At 46.4% G+C, this 13,187-nt stretch overlaps 3 pseudogenes; all 3 read right to left on the minus strand.

Annotated features, from left to right (window-relative positions):
* Window positions 1-3,844: 3,844 nt before the first annotated feature.
* LOC142654515 (U2 spliceosomal RNA) lies at window positions 3,845-3,946 on the minus strand (annotated as a pseudogene).
* Window positions 3,947-5,320: 1,374 nt separating this feature from the next.
* LOC142654194 (U2 spliceosomal RNA) lies at window positions 5,321-5,537 on the minus strand (annotated as a pseudogene).
* A 6,483-nt stretch (window positions 5,538-12,020) lies between these two features.
* LOC142654122 (U2 spliceosomal RNA) lies at window positions 12,021-12,232 on the minus strand (annotated as a pseudogene).
* Between the last annotated feature and the right edge of the window lie 955 nt (window positions 12,233-13,187).

Genomic DNA, 13,187 nt, shown 5'->3' on the forward strand with positions numbered 1-13,187 from the left:
CACAAACAAAAAGGAGAGGTGAAAGAGGACAGCCTTGTCTAACCCCCGACGATACAGGAAAGGGGTCAGTCTTCCAGCCGTTCACCAGCACCGAGCTGTAAATGTCGCAATACATCAGGTTAACATACAAACAGAACAACCTGCCAAGCCGCAGCCTACGCAGAGCCTTACCCATGAATTCGTGAGAGACCCGGTCAAAAGCCTTCTCCTGATCCAGACTGACCAGGGCCGCGTGTGTACGGCGGCTTTGCATGTAATGCACCGTGTCCCTCACCAGGGCAAGACTGTCGGCCACCCTACGGCCAGGAATGCCGCAGGTTTGGTCCGATCCGATGATCTGTCCGATGACAACCTTCAGTCTGTTGGCCAATACTTTGGCGAGGATCTTGTAGTCCACGTTCAGGAGAGAGATGGGACGCCAGTTTTTCAGGTCACATCTCTCCCCCTTCCGCTTATACAAGATCGTGATCATGCCTTCTCTCAAGGACGGTGGCATTCTACCCTCCACCACCATCTCCTCATAGAGCTCCAGCAGGTCCGGACTGATCAAGTCCCCCAGCGCTACATAGAGCTCTGCTGGGAGACCATCACTGCCCGGGGTCCTGCCGGGTCTGAAGGATTTAGCGGCAGAGAGCAGTTCCTCCACCGTCAGGGGTACATCCATAGCCTCCGTACCTGCAGGATCAAGATGATTAGTGATACCTGACAGGAATTTATCGGCGGCTTCGGGGTCAGTGGTTTTCCGGGAGTAGAGGCTTCGGTAGTAGTCTGTGACGACTCCCATCACCTCCTTCTTCCCAGAATGCATGTTTCCGGTCTCATCTCGAAGTTCCTTCAGGGGCGTGTGGCCGGCATGGAGTTTCCTGAAAAAGAACGAGTTACATTTCTCACCCTTCTCCAGGTTCTCCACCTTGGAACGAAAGACAATTCGCTTGGATTCCTCCTCAAAGTGCCTTTTCAGGCCCTTTTTGGCTTCCTCCAGCTCCTTCCTGACGTCCCAGCCGCATTGAAGGAGGTCTTGCAGGGATCGCAGCTGACGCTGCATCTCTCTGAAGTCTCTCTTCCTCTCACACGCCTGTTGACGACTTTTTGCCTGAAAGAAACAACGAAATTCAACTTTAACATATTCCCACCAGTCACAGGTTTTGTCAAAGAAAACTTTATCATTCCTCCAAACAATATAGGCGTCTCTAAGTTCCGCCAGTACCTCCTCTCTTTCCAGCAGGGCACAATTCAGCTTCCAGGAGCCAGGGCCGGGAGGAAAACCGTGGCCGATGGCACCCTGGAAGAGAATGGCCCTGTGGTCAGAGAAGAAGCAGGGGACCATGGAGTGCCCATGCTGCTTGACTGCCCGGGAGGTGAACACAAAGTCAATCCGAGAACGAAGTGAGCCATCGGGTCGGCTCCATGAATAGTTCACAGAGCCAATCCCCATGGAGCCCACAACGTCCTGCAAGGATGCTTCGGTTACCATCTCGATAAGCAGTTTGGAACTGACATCCAGTTTGATTGAAGTGCCGGAACTTCGTCCATCCTCTTCGATGGGGCAGTTGAAGTCCCCGGCCATCACCACTGCCCTAGTGGTGGCGAGCTGGGTCCGCAGGGTCTGGAATAGTTCCAGGCGCTCAGCCTTCATAGGGGGAGCGTACACGTTGATGAGCCTAATCGGCTCTCCTGCCCAGGAACCGTCTACGACCAACAAGCGGCCGCAGGCGAGCTCCTGGACAGAGTCAACAGTAAATACGCTTCCCCTAATCAGGATGGCAACCCCTGCAGACTTACAGTCGCCCCCACCAGACCAGTAGGACGGGCCATGGGTCCACTGCCTGGCCAGATGATGGTATGACCTGGAAGAGGGGAGAGTACATTCCTGCAGCATAAATACATCACTCGACTGCTTGGAAAGAAAAGTTAGCACCATCTGACATCTAGTCCTATCTCTAACACTCCTCACATTGAGGCTAAAGATGTTAAGTTTAGCAGCCATGGGGGAGAATAAAGAAGGTTAGTGCAAACGATACACCTTAGTTACCAGTCCGGTCGGGCGGATCCTCCTCTCCTGGCGGGTCCGAAAGATCCAGCAGGCCCTCTGACAAAAACTGTTCCAGGATTGTAGCCACCTGGATGTCTGTTGTGAAGTCGATGACCTCAGGTTCAGACACGAGTTCCTCCACCATCTGCTCCATTTCCTCCTGCTGCGCAAGGGAATCTTCGCAGATTTCCACGACTTGTCGCTTTGAGGACTCAGCAGCTGGGCTGTCCCTCACCTTTCTCTTCCTCTGGATGGCACCTGAGGAGACAAGAGGGGGAAAATCCTCCAGGGAGAGGACTCCAGCAGCTGGAGGGGAAGATGTTAGTGCTGCTGGAGCTGGGGAGAAGGGAGGCTGGGTTGGGAGGGGTGCAGGTGACAGGACCACTGAGATGGGTGGGTAGGAGAAGGTGAGAGCCTCAGTGGGGGTGACAGGGGTTGGGGACGGGGGGGTGGGGAGGGCCGGGCGAGGGAGGGTGGGAAGGGTAGGGCGAGGGAGGGCCGGGAGAGGGGGGGGAGGGACTGTCGTCTTCTTACCATCCTTCTTTTTCCCGGTCTTCTGTGCCGCTGGAGCTCTGGCTGGGGCGGGGTTCCCTCTGGCTGGAGCTTTCGCTGCTACAGTTGCCCAGGATCGATCCCTCTTCGGGCAGTCCTTGTAAGAGTGGGCTGCTTGTCCGCAGAGGTTGCACATTGTCCGTTTCGGGCAGTCTTTGGTCTCGTGTCCTGTTACCCGGCAGTTCTTGCAGGCGTCCTCCTTGCAGTCCTTCATCGAATGACCCTTCTTGCTGCATCTCCTGCAGATCTGCGGCATGTCCGGGTAGTAGATGAGGCCGTAGGAGTTGCCCAGCGAGAATGACTGGGGCAGGTGCTGGAGGCCGTCTTCCGCGCTTGAATCCTTGTTGAGTCGGACGATTACCGACCACTTGCCAGTCCAGAAGCCGAGTCCGTTCAGGATGTGGGTGGGTTCCCTCACCACTGTGCAGAACCGCTTCAGGAGCGTGGTGATGTCTTTGCCGGGGGTGTGTGGGTTCCGCATTGAGACCGTCACCCGCCTTTCCTCTCTTTGGACAGGGCAGTTGCCCACAAAGCGAGAGAAAGGGGATTCAGGCCTCGCCGCTTTCACCATCTCCCAGTACCTTCTGCAGATGTTGATCGAAGCGAAGGTCACGAAGAACATCCCGGTCATGAAGGCCTGGATGCTGATGGTCTCCGGCTTAGCGAAGCCCTGGTCCAGGAGCATCTTCTGGCAGAACACTTCTTCCGTCATGTCCGGCACTCTCCCGTCCACCTCCTTCAGCTTCAGGGCCACCGTCTGCTTCATCCAGGGCTCCAGGGTTGGAGCAGCCTGGTTCGGCTTCCTGGTGGCCTGTCCGCTTGAGGAGGCTTCAGGAGGAGATGTCCTGGCCTGGGCCGGCTCACCTGGTCCATCAGCCTTCTCCTTCTGGGTGGCAGGGTTGCTGGTTGAGGCCATGGCTTCTTCCAGCTGTTCCTGTCGCTTGGGGAGGATCTTCGATAGCTCTTTCCCGAAGGGGGCGGAGCTATGCAAATCTTCTCCTTGCTGGCCGAGGTTCTTCCACGAAATTTCTTCCGCAGCGGTTCCTCGTCGAGCTTCTTCTGCGGCCGAGCTTCTTCAAAGATCCCCTTCAGCAGCGGCTCTTCTCCGAAGGTCTCTGTCGCAGTTCTCCTTCTTCCCGGCAGCGATCTCCCGGAGCTTCTTCCCCGATGGCGGCTTCTCCCTTCTGGATCGTCGTCTTCGCTGGTTCTTCTCCGCAGTTCGTCGCCGGCTTCGTCTGGAACGCTCTTGGATCGCTAAGCTAGTGTTTATAGCCCCCAGTGGTTCTCCGAGCTATCTATCCTTACAAGGACTGATAAGAACAGATACTACACTTGATCTTAGCCAAAAGGCCGAGAAGCGATAACCCGAATGGGCCGGCCGTTGACCGAGCCTGTCCCATACTGCTGTTCACCCCTTGCAGCGATTGATTCAGCCTACTCCTAGGCAATTCCATGGGGCCCTGCAGGCTCACACACATTTACAGCTACTAAGCGGGAGGGAGGTGAATAAAGGCCGGAGAGGAAGCCAGACAGGATTTGCTTCTTTTGCTTGCACCACAATGCAGTGCTGAAAGAGGAGGAATCTACATAAAAACGCCTTCCTGGCAACGCCCAAATGCCCTGCTGCCATGCAGATAAACACTGGCAGCGGCAGCAAGTGCATGCCCACAGCCACCCCTTGTTCCTTCACACCTTGTATCAGCTTTAATCCAGTCCAGTCCGGTGCTGCCTGCTGAGCAGCACTGACCAACACTGCCTGGGCCCAGGCTTTTATCTATCTCTGAGGCAGGCCCCATTATGATGTCAGAAAGCTGGCTCTGGAATCCTGAGGGCTCCACTATGACACGTGCAAAGTTCCGTCTGAACTTTATATAAGACGGTGCGGCTCAGTCAGTCACTCAGTGTTGCCTGAGAGGGCAACACTGCAACAGCCGGCCGCCAGGCTGTCTTTTTTTTGCACAGCTAGTTGCCTCCAGGAGGCCACAAGAGGGAGACAAGGGACTGCAAAATGGAAAATAGGCATCCACCAACTTTACAGACAACTTGTTCTCCTTGCTCCTACAACCTCCATCCTTGCACAGTTTGTTATTTTATTCTTCTAGGTAACATAGTAACAAATCCAAATTGCTGCTCTCTTTGTAGGCAAGCAAGGGTTTGTTGCAACTGCAATTCTTACTTCTTCTTGGAAATGTTGGGACGGCAGTACATTCCATCACATCCATCTAGTGTACACAGGTAGGTCCATTGTGGCGGGTAGGCGGCTGGCTGCTTTAATGGCTGTTTGCTGTTCCCCTACTCCACTCCACTCCACTAGTTGACTGTGTTGCTGCATCAATCAGTGGCTGGCTCAGGTGCAGCTCTTTAACTTACCTAGGAGGGAGGGCGGAGAGAAGACAAGGAAGGTGAATGAGCTGTTCCAATGTGAAATGCCGGAAACACAGAAACACAGAAGACACACACACACACACACACACACACACACACACACACACACACACACACACACACACACACACACACACACACACACACACACACACACACACAACAAGAGGTGGCAATGTATTAATTAATTGCATTTAATAAATGAGCTCATTATCACACATGACTGTACAAATGCATTGTCCAACAGGTGTTGAAATAATGGGATTAAAAGGGGAGATCCCATCAGAAAGACAAAAACAATAGCAAACACAAATAGCACTTTTGGAATCTGATTTTAGTCAACACATAAGGGAAGGGTGCACCGGTCCTGGAAATACTGCAATACCAGGTCAATGCGTGGAGTGGACAGAGCAAGCTCTATTTCCATCTCCCTGTTCTAAAAATCCATTTAATATATGGTCCCCAGATAGGGGACGTATCAGATATTAAACTGATAAGAACAGATTTTTTTTTTTTTTTTTTTTTTTTTTTTTATTAAACCATTCAGGTTTTTTTGAATAAAACCGAGAACTGTAGTTGTTCAAACCACCTCTCTATTTTTCAAAAAATCTCATCATTCTGGTTCATTATTTTATTTTTCCATCAAATACAAGATAAATCAAACAAAATTCCTCAAACTAAATACCTCCATTTTAACATTCGCCATATCCCTTCCGCATCCATACCTCTTTCTAGATCCCATTTATAATAAAAATACAATTTAGCCAATACCATACTAACCACATCCTCCATCTCAAATACTTCTCTTTTATACACATTCAAATTCCTCGTATTCCACAATACCTCTTTCACACAAGTCAAAAAAATCCACAACACTCTATCCTTTTCACTACCCAAACTACACAAACCAAACAAGACAATTTCATACGTCAAACTCTTCAAACCAGTCAATTCTTCGCACAACCCACTCAACTTTTTCCAAACATCCTTTGCATGCTTACACGACCAAAACACATGACTCACATCCTCATCATCCCCACAACCTTCTCTCGGACACCTTTCAGATGCAACCAAACCTCTTCTTTTCTGAACACTCCTTACAGGCAACACTCCATGTACCGACATCCATAATAAATCTTTCTGCTTATTTGACACATCATACGTAACAATCTTCTTCCACACAGACTTAGACTCCATCGAATTCAAACCATTTACAGAACACATCACATTATTCATACACATACTTCTCACAACATTCTTTTCTCTCAAAAATCTCTCCATTCTTACATCCTCTAGCTGGAACTTTTTGATAAATTTTTCTACATACAAATACCACCCCGTGCACTGGAAAGCAATTGGTTTACATAAATTTCGTTTTTCCCAACTTAGACGCTGAATCACCGTTCCAGCTAGATATTTAGACATTCTGGAAGCCTTGGATTCCTTAAATAAAAGCTCTACAAAAAAACGTACACAATTAATTCCAATGAAAATCTCCAAATTTGGGAAATCAAGGCCTCCATTACGTCTGCTTTTCATTAGAATTTCTCTCCTTGCCTTCTCAATCCCGCTCCCCCATAGAAAAAGGAACAAAACTCTATTCACTTTTTTTAACATAGCAACAGCAGGAGGAAAAACCAGAGCAACATATAAAATCATAGGTAGAATAATACTTTTGACAATTAAAACCTTCCCCGAAAAAGAAAGATCCCTCATTCTCCACATTTCCAACTTTCGCACAATCCTACCACCTAACTCATCCCAACTTTCTTTCCCTTTCAGCTCATCATCAAACACAATACCCAAAATTCTCACACCATTCACCTGTTCCATATCAGAATCACACACTCGCTCATTACTGAAAAAAATTTTAAATTTGCTCTTACCCCAATTTATTTTAAAAGCAGACGCAATACAAAACATATTTACAATCAACTTCACTCTGGACATATCATACACTGAATCACACAATACACAAATATCATCCATATATCCCAAAGCTTTCACACGCTTTCCATCACACCCGGGCACCACCAAACCTTTCACAACCTTATCATTTCTAATCATTTGCAACAATGGTTCAATCGCACAAATAAAAAGGATGGGAGACAACGGACAACCCTGTCGCACACCAGACATAATACTAAATGATTCTGAAAAAAACCCATTCACCTGCACACAACTCTTTGCATTCGCGTATAATTTCTTCAACAAACTCACAAACTGAACCGGAAAACCCATTCTCTCTAACACTTTGAACAAAAACACATGCGCCACACGATCAAACGCTTTCTCAAAATCTAACGCACACACAATCACCTTCTTATTCCGACCCTTACAATCCTCAAGCATGTCCCGCACCAACGCCACGTTCTCATGCAATTTCCTTTTCGGTACCGCACATACCTGATCCTCATCAATTACACACCCAATCACATCTCTCATACGATTCGCAATCAGCTTGGCAAAAATTTTATAATCCGTATTCAGCAAAGTAATTGGTCGCCAATTTTCTAACCGTCTCTTATCTCCTTTTTTATGCAACAGAACTACCATACCCTTCTTCATCACATCACACATATTCGTCCCAGAAAACAACACTCTCATAACATCAATAACATCCTTCCCAATTATATCCCAATATTTCCCATAGAAATCAGCTGGTATTCCATCGGTCCCTGGAGACTTATTTTTGGCCATACTTCCCACCACATCCTTTACTTCACCATCCATAATCTCACCAAGCAAAAGCTCACATTCACTTTCAGGAACAAAATTACACACAATATCCAAAAACTCATCATCGTCACCCAGATCACACTTCTTCACATCATACAGTTGTTTATAAAAATCAGACACCACATCAATCACATCCTTACCAAACACCTCTTTATCATCCTTATCCAATAACACATTCATACCACTTTTCCCACCACACATTTTTTTAAAGAAAAATCTAGTGCACTTCTCGTGATTATCTCTAACCTCCACCTTAGACCTAAATATTATTTCTTTCCCTTTCTCTCGGAACCACTCCTTAATATCTTTTTTTGTTTTTTCCAAATCGTGTCTTACATCCATACCCAAATTTTTACATTGTTGAAGGAACGTCATCCGCATATTAAAGCGTGAATATTGCAATCTTTTCCTTCTCGCTCTTCTATACCCTATCTGTCTAAAAAACCCACCAATCTTTTTTTTCACCCATACCCACCATTCACACACATTAGAGAAAGAACTTTTCTTCCTAACCCAAAACCCATATTTTTTCCCAAACCTAGTTTTTACCCTTTCATCACTCAGAAAACTAACATTCATCTTCCATACCCCTCTACCATAAAAGAAATTATTTATAACAAAAACCCCCAACAAACACTCGTGATCTGAAAACCACACTCTCTCCTGCGCATAATCTACACATTTCATTGCTGAAATAGAAAAAAAGAAAAAGTCCAGACGAGAATCCGTTCTTCCGTCATCGGCATGGTACGTAAATGGACCTGGTTTCCTGGTGACAGCGTCCTGCAAAGCAAAGTCCTGCAAAATTTTATTCCACAAACTTCCGGTAGCGTCCACATTAGACTCTGTGGATCCAGCTCGGGCCTGCTTCTCCAGGATACAGTTAATATCACCGACAATAATAACAGGAACTTTACCATGTAGAAAAAATTTTAAACTATCAAAAAGTGCCAACCTATCAGATTTCACAGCATGGCCATAGATATTGATAAGCCTAAACTGCCATCCCTTATAGGATAGTAACACACAGACACATCTTCCTTCCTGTATAATTTGAGTCTGTTTGATGACAAACTCATTATTTTTAAAGAGAATACCAATTCCATCATTCCTATTTGTGGAAGAAAAAGACCAAATTGCTTCCCCAAACTTCCATTCTTCTTTCCTTGGCATTTTTGATAAACCACATTCTTGTACGCAAACAATGTCACTGCCCTTAGAGGCCAAAAAGTCCAGGACTGCAGCACGCTTGTGAGCAGAGGAGAACACCCGTACATTTTGTGAGACAATCTTTAATCTCAAAGACATGCGGGCATAGTATGGTTAGTGGAAAAGCAAGCCATGAAATAGCCAGAACATATCACGTCCCAGGGAAATACATTGCTCTTTCCAGATTTGCCACATTGACTTCACTGAGGAAACCTTCCCCAGGAGAGCTGGGTACTTCTGAGGCCACCTCAGATGACTTAGGGCTACAACTAGAGTCACTGTCCAGCAATGAGAAAGGATTTGCATGAGCAGAATCTTCCAACAAACCAATCTTCAGTCTCTTCACCGCCTTTCCAGATTTCCCCCTTTTTGAGACAACTTTGTGGAAAATTTCCGCACTAGTGGCACTAGGCATCCTGGCCTCCTTCTCGTCCTCCTCCGATATTGACCACTCCACTTTAGCTGAGTCTTCCGTTTTTGACTCTGGGCTAGAGAAAGACAAAATTTGCATACTTGCACCATTATCAGGGTATGCACACCCACTAGGTGGCGCTGTGTCTTCACCTTCCATAGGTATAACCACAGGTGTCTCATCAACAGTTGGCTCTGCAGGAGGGACCACACCCAACTCCATGCTGTCAGTATGTGAGGTTAGAACCTCTCCTAATCCAGCTTTCCCAGGGTCCTGAGAAGCAGCCACAGAAACACTGCCAGCAGGCTCTGAAATTACATCAGAAGAGGCAGCAAGGGAACTTGTTGTTCTCACCTGTCTGCCCCATGTCCTTCTCTCTTGCCCTAAGAAGGGAAACACCTTTGGGCATTTTCTACAGGTATGACCAGGCAAACCACAAATATCACACCTGGATGGGGAAATGCATGCACTAACCTCATGTCCTGTTTCCTTGCAATTTCTGCAAACCTTGCCTTTACATGCATCTTTAGTATGCCCGTAGGAAAAACATGATCTGCAAAATGATGGCATATCTTGGTAGTAAAGATATCCCTTGTTCCCACCAATGGAAAAATTAGCAGGAGGATTCATCACTCCTCCAATACAGCTGGAGTCAGGTTTCAGCCTGACCCAGTACTTGATATCACCATTGAAAACTCCCCATAGGTTCTTCTGCTCCACACCTCCTCTAACATGGGTACAGTAGTGAGCTAAAAAGGCCCTGACCAGCCTTCTATCCAGAAATGGGTTATACATGTGGATGGTAATACATTTCTCCACTGCTGAGAAAAGAGGTAGCACTTCAATAGATTTTAAAGCCTCATGCATATGTTTCTCCTTGAGCAACTGAAAAACATTTAGACAGTAGGCGGCCTCAAAAAAGGATACGTCATACGTAGCAATATTGCTGAAAGCTTGGATACAGAATACCTCTACCAATGTGACTCCAGCCAGGTCCAGAAGGATGTTCTCAATGATGTGCCCAGTATCCACTTCTTCTCTCCTCTGCTCATTCACCACAAAACGAATTGTATTCCGCACAGCTGCCATCTTGATGAGGAATGCCCAACGGCACGATGATCGCTCCCAAAAACGTCGGAGAGGACTCCACGAAAGACCGAACCCCCGGCCCAGACCAGGCAATAAACCTGATCTGAGCCAAAAGGCCGAGAAGCGATAACCCGAATGGGCCGGCCGTTGACCGAGCCTGTCCCATACTGCTGTTCACCCCTTGCAGCGATTGATTCAGCCTACTCCTAGGCAATTCCATGGGGCCCTGCAGGCTCACACACATTTACAGCTACTAAGCGGGAGGGAGGTGAATAAAGGCCGGAGAGGAAGCCAGACAGGATTTGCTTCTTTTGCTTGCACCACAATGCAGTGCTGAAAGAGGAGGAATCTACATAAAAACGCCTTCCTGGCAACGCCCAAATGCCCTGCTGCCATGCAGATAAACACTGGCAGCGGCAGCAAGTGCATGCCCACAGCCACCCCTTGTTCCTTCACACCTTGTATCAGCTTTAATCCAGTCCAGTCCGGTGCTGCCTGCTGAGCAGCACTGACCAACACTGCCTGGGCCCAGGCTTTTATCTATCTCTGAGGCAGGCCCCATTATGATGTCAGAAAGCTGGCTCTGGAATCCTGAGGGCTCCACTATGACACGTGCAAAGTTCCGTCTGAACTTTATATAAGACGGTGCGGCTCAGTCAGTCACTCAGTGTTGCCTGAGAGGGCAACACTGCAACAGCCGGCCGCCAGGCTGTCTTTTTTTTGCACAGCTAGTTGCCTCCAGGAGGCCACAAGAGGGAGACAAGGGACTGCAAAATGGAAAATAGGCATCCACCAACTTTACAGACAACTTGTTCTCCTTGCTCCTACAACCTCCATCCTTGCACAGTTTGTTATTTTATTCTTCTAGGTAACATAGTAACAAATCCAAATTGCTGCTCTCTTTGTAGGCAAGCAAGGGTTTGTTGCAACTGCAATTCTTACTTCTTCTTGGAAATGTTGGGACGGCAGTACATTCCATCACATCCATCTAGTGTACACAGGTAGGTCCATTGTGGCGGGTAGGCGGCTGGCTGCTTTAATGGCTGTTTGCTGTTCCCCTACTCCACTCCACTCCACTAGTTGACTGTGTTGCTGCATCAATCAGTGGCTGGCTCAGGTGCAGCTCTTTAACTTACCTAGGAGGGAGGGCGGAGAGAAGACAAGGAAGGTGAATGAGCTGTTCCAATGTGAAATGCCGGAAACACAGAAACACAGAAGACACACACACACACACACACACACACACACACACACACACACACACACACACACACACACACACACACACACACACACACACACACACACACACACACACACACACACACACACACACACACACACACACACACACACACACACACACACACACACACACACACACACACACACACACACACACACACACACACACAAAGAGGTGGCAATGTATTAATTAATTGCATTTAATAAATGAGCTCATTATCACACATGACTGTACAAATGCATTGTCCAACAGGTGTTGAAATAATGGGATTAAAAGGGGAGATCCCATCAGAAAGACAAAAACAATAGCAAACACAAATAGCACTTTTGGAATCTGATTTTAGTCAACACATAAGGGAAGGGTGCACCGGTCCTGGAAATACTGCAATACCAGGTCAATGCGTGGAGTGGACAGAGCAAGCTCTATTTCCATCTCCCTGTTCTAAAAATCCATTTAATATATGGTCCCCAGATAGGGGACGTATCAGATATTAAACTGATAAGAACAGATTTTTTTTTTTTTTTTTTTTTTTTATTAAACCATTCAGGTTTTTTTGAATAAAACCGAGAACTGTAGTTGTTCAAACCACCTCTCTATTTTTCAAAAAATCTCATCACTCTGGTTCATTATTTTATTTTTCCATCAAATACAAGATAAATCAAACAAATTCCTCAAACTAAATACCTCCATTTCAACATTCGCCATATCCCTTCCGCATCCATACCTCTTTCTAGATCCCATTTATAATAAAAATACAATTTAGCCAATACCATACTAACCACATCCTCCATCTCAAATACTTCTCTTTTATACACATTCAAATTCCTCGTATTCCACAATACTTCTTTCACACAAGTCAGAAAAATCCACAACACTCTATCCTTTTCACTACCCAAACTACACAAACCAAACAAGACAATTTCATACGTCAAAACCTTCAAACCAGTCAATTCTTCACACAACCCACTCAACTTTTTCCAAACATCCTTTGCATGCTTACACGACCAAAACACATGACTCACATCCTCATCATCCCCACAACCTTCTCTCGGACACCTTTCAGATGCAACCAAACCTCTTCTTTTCTGAACACTCCTTACAGGCAACACTCCATGTACCGACATCCATAACAAATCTTTCTGCTTATTTGACACATCATACGTAACAATCTTCTTCCACACAGACTTAGACTCCTTCGAATTCAAACCATTTACAGAACACATCACATTATTCATACACATACTTCTCACAACATTCTTTTCACTCAGAAATCTCTCCATTCTTACATCCTCTAGCTGGAATTTTTTGATAAATTTTTCTACATACAAATACCACCCTGTGCACTGAAAAGCAATTGGTTTACATAAATTCCGTTTTTCCCACCTTAAACGCTGAATCACCGTTCCAGCTAAATACTTCGACATTCTAGAAGCCTTGGATTCTTTAAATAAAAGCTCAACAAAAAAACGTACACAATTAATTCCAATAAAAATCTCCGAATTTGGGAAATCCAAGCCTCCATT

This window comes from Rhinoderma darwinii, chromosome 5, assembly GCF_050947455.1.
Source record: "Rhinoderma darwinii isolate aRhiDar2 chromosome 5, aRhiDar2.hap1, whole genome shotgun sequence".
NCBI classification, from domain to species: domain Eukaryota; kingdom Metazoa; phylum Chordata; class Amphibia; order Anura; family Rhinodermatidae; genus Rhinoderma; species Rhinoderma darwinii.